We start from the raw sequence: 4,487 nt of genomic DNA, 5'->3' as shown, positions 1-4,487 counted from the left end.
AAAAAATGTTTGTGTTATATTTACTATGAAAAGGCATTTGGACATTGATCCTGCAGGAATTCCGGTGCCAAGATGCGGAGGAGAACCCGGCCAGCAAGCCCACCTCGGTGCAGGACGTGCAGGGGGACGGGCGCTGGATGTCCCTGCACCATCGATTTGTGGAGGACAGCAAAGATAAGGAACCCGAAGTCGTCTTCATCGGAGACTCCTTGGTCCATCTGATGCACCAGTGAGAGATCTGGCGGGAGCTCTTCTCTCCTCTGCATGCACTTAACTTTGGCATTGGTGGAGATAGCACCCAGCACGTGCTATGGCGCCTGGAGAACGGGGAGCTTGAACACATCCGGCCCAAGATTGTAGTAGTTTGGGTGGGCACCAACAGCCACTGACACACAGCCGAACAAGTGACAGGCGGCATCAAGGCCATCGTGCAACTGGTAAACCAGCGGCAGCCCCAGGCCCGAGTTGTAGTGCTGGGTCTGCTCCCACGGGGCCAGCACCCCAACCCACTTCGGGAGAAGAACTGACGGGTGAATGAACTGGTACGGGCAGCATTGGCTGGCCAACCAAGGGCCCACTTCCTAGATGCCGACCCTGGCTTCGTGCACTCGGATGGCACCATAGTCACCATGACATGTATGATTACCTGCATCTGAGCCGCCCGGGCTACACACCTGTCTGCAGGGCCCTGCACTCCCTGCTTCTGCGTCTGCTGGCCCAAGACCAAGGTCAGGGCGTCCTCTCGATGGAGGCCACATCCTGAGCAGCCTGCCTTCCCACACATTAAATTCTCAATTCTCATTCGCCCTCCCCACCAAAAAAAAAAAAAGAAAAAAAGAAAAGAAAAAAAGCATTTGACTGTGTGGATGTGGTGTTAAAGGTTGATTGTTTAAAATGACTTTTTTCCCTTTGACTTTGACTTTGCCAAGTGAAAGGGCGGGACATGCAAATGTAGTGTGTCTTTCTATTCACAAGAAGATTGGCTAATTTTGCCATTAAATTGAGCAAATTCAGTAGAAAATAATGACTCTTAACACCAGCAAAGTAGAAGCAGGAAGCAGTACATGCCCTTTCAAATAAGAGATTCTTACACCAGCCAGACCTTTAAGACCACGGTAGCAGCCACAGTAAAAAACCAGAGACTCAATGAAAGACAGAATTTACCTGGGACTGCAACCACACAGAACAGGGCTAGGAGCCTTCATCCAAGTTTATTGGAGGGCTGAGGTGAGATGAGTCATAATTAGCAGGACTAAAAGCTTTTCAAGACTGGCCTAAAGCTATAAGGCTGAAAGCTGAGGGTCTTGTGGGCACATTTCTGCCGCTGTCCTAAGTGAGTAATTGTATTCTTGCTACTAACCTGAATTATAGCCTTTTGAGTTTCTTAATAAACCCTTATAATCATGAGTATGGTTGTTGTGCTCTATGAGCTATTGAAATGGATTTTGCATCCAATTGAGCTATAGGATTGTAATTGAATTTTGTAGAAGAGATGAGAGGAGACAGTGGGGGAGGGACATGCCTGACCTCATGGGAATCGGTTTTGTGCTATGGATATTGTTGGTGGGGCAGTTACCCCTTGTGGAGTTAGTAGATGTCAAACTTTGCTTTCCTCATGTTTCTATTGCTCCTTTTACAGGGTTCATAACAAACTATGGCTAACATTGACAAGAATGGGAATCATAGCAATTGATTGTGCTCATATAAAATCTATACCTGGCCCAAGAAGTTATTGTCTGGATGGAGCAAAGGAATGCTAAATGGTTTATTTTTTTTTAAATGGTGCATATCAGAAATGTATCCTTTCTCCATATCTATTTCATCTGTATTCTGAGTGAATAATTTGTGTAGCTGTACTCTGTGAAGAGGAAGGTGACATCAGGATTGGAGGAAGACTTATCAATAACCTGAGTTAAACAGACGACAAAACCTTGTTTGCTGAAAATGAAGAGGACTTGAAACTCTTGCTGCAGAAAAGAAAAGTCTACAGCCTTCAACGTAGTCTACATCTCAATATTAAAAAAGAAAAATCCTTACCACAATAACAAGTTTAATATACATAGAGAAGAGATAGTAATTGTCAATGATTTCTTCTTATTTAGACCAACAATCAAGCAGTCAAGGGATCAGGAGGCATTCTGCACTAGACAAATCAGCTGTCAGGAATCTCTCCAAAATACTAAAGAGCAAGGATATTAGTCTGAAAAATAAAATATACCTGATTCAGGCCAAAGTCGTTTTAATCGCTTGCTACATGTCTGAGAGCTGGTCAAAGTATAAAGATGATAGAAGATGTGTTGAAGACTTTGAGTTGTTCTGTTAAAGAAGAGTACTGAATAACCCCTGGACGGCAAAAAAAACAAGCAGCTATGTCTTGGGAAAGTGCAAGCAGTGTGCTCCTTGGAGACAAGGGTGGTGAATCTTCATCTCTCATACTTTGGAAATGTTGCTAGCGAGTCTATTCCTTGGAAAGGGACAATATATTTGGAAAGATGGAGGGTCAGAAAAAGAGAGAACGATTGTCTCTCACCCCAAGAAATGGATAGACACAGTGACTTCAGCAATAGACTTAAGTGTGCTATAAATAATGAGGGTGGAACAGGATAGGAGAAGTTCAGGTCTGTTGTTCATAGGGTTACTACTACTATGAGTTATGTTCAACTTTACAACACCTAACAACAACAACAACAACAATAGCAACATAGCTGAGTAGGCATGGTGATTTAAATTTTAACATGTAAGAGTTCTGTTTTTTTATTCTATATTTTTATCCTTGGCATGTGGGGAAAACTTAGCTAGGTTTTCATGAAGATCTCAGCTGCTGGGCTCATTATATAATTATGTAACATGTGTTATTAAATTCTATGTAGATAGAGTGAGGATTTTATATAGCATATATCAGTAAATGTTGACAGCATGCTTGGAGTTGTAGGAAGGCCACAGGAAAAACATGACTAAGGATTTCTAGAGAATTTGTCAATCAATAAACAAGTTGTAATACAGAGTAGTAAGTATAATGATCAGAATGTGATTAACATAAAGAGATGATCTAAAACTGCCAATTTTTATCAGGAAAAAGGTTTCTACTGGAGCTTTGTGAATCTGAACCATAATGTGGAAAGAAAAAAAAATTCCAAAGGGCATGTGACCTGCTTAATCAGTTCCCAAAAGAGATTGTAAAAATACTTGAAGGTATTCTGATGGAGTAGTCCCTAATGAGTTGTGCTGTTAACCCAAAGGTCATGCTCTCTGGCAGCTCACATCCAGCAGGCTCTGAGGGGAAAAGTTGAGCAGTCCCCCTCCCATCACGATTTACAACCCCAGAAACCTGGTAGAGGGAGTGAAGAATATTTAAGGACTATACTATCCTAAGAGGTTTCTTGTTCAAGTAATACTGGTAATTATAACTAACTAATAATTCTACAAGGAATACTGTTTTCTAATAATAAATATTTCCTTCTACAGAAGAGACTACTTGAATCATTGGAAAAACACAAATGTGACAATTCTGGAAAGCATTAGCATCATCAAGCTTAAGTTAAATGTCAACCAACTACATTGGTTTCTTGCTTTGTATTATGTTCCCTTCAATATTTTAAAGGTTTCACCATAGTGTATCCACTCAATAAGCACTAGTACAAGAATCCCCATTTCAGGCTACAATCCTTGAGAACCTTGAGAACAATGGTATAACACAGAAAACTTACGACTCACTGGAGTGTAAAAGACCACTGTGATTTGAAAGAGGTTTGATTCCACTTAGTGTTTTTGGCTTCAATCTCCCATATCTTGTGAAATACTGTATCATAATAAGAGTAAAACATTCCTATATGAAGATAAACAAATAAAATTAAAGTCAACAAACACAGAAAAAAACAAATTACTTTGCATTAACTAAGATGGCATAGGATAGAACAGAGTTTAAATCTTTTGTTCAAAGGATCGCTATGAGTCATGCTGGACTTGATGGCACCAAACAACAACAACAACCGCCTTAGACCAAAGTGACATATTCTCTTCTTGTTATATTGGCCAAATCTGTGTGATTGATGAGGCATAAGACAGCGCAGAGGATGTTTGGTGAATCTTACAGGCTTTTCCATAGTTCTAGTGGTGTAGAATGCTATCTGATATCACTGAGTACCAGTAACCAGTATTTCTAATCTACCAGTAATTTCATGGCAGAAGATGAGGCAGTCTTTTCCCATACTGATTTAAAATTTAGAAAACCCAATGAAGGGTTGATGGAAGGTCACCATGAATCATAACTGCTCGGTGACAGTAGTCTATTATTAAGGAGTAATGGTTGTGAGGTACATTCAAAGCAAGGGTTTCAACCAGAAGATTGGCTGTTTAATGGGGGTAGGTTTTCTGTGGTTATTCTCAATAGCAATTAACAAAATTAAAATAAAGAAAATAAATTTGAGGCTCTTTCTCATATTTGCATGCGTTGTGTCAAAAAATCTAAACAGACTGAAATAAAAAAA

General features: G+C 40.4%; 1 pseudogene; it reads left to right on the top strand.

Annotated features, from left to right (window-relative positions):
- Nucleotides 1-763, top strand: part of LOC102850906 — a 109,171-nt pseudogene extending 108,408 nt beyond the window's left edge.
- The last annotated feature ends 3,724 nt before the right edge of the window (nt 764-4,487 follow it).

Source organism: Elephantulus edwardii, unplaced genomic scaffold (assembly GCF_000299155.1).
Source record: "Elephantulus edwardii isolate Elephantulus edwardi_28Jun2011 unplaced genomic scaffold, EleEdw1.0 scaffold00007, whole genome shotgun sequence".
NCBI lineage: Eukaryota > Metazoa > Chordata > Mammalia > Macroscelidea > Macroscelididae > Elephantulus > Elephantulus edwardii.
The sequence above is the reverse complement of the archived record's forward strand: the minus strand, read 5'-3'. Positions and strand labels throughout refer to the sequence as shown.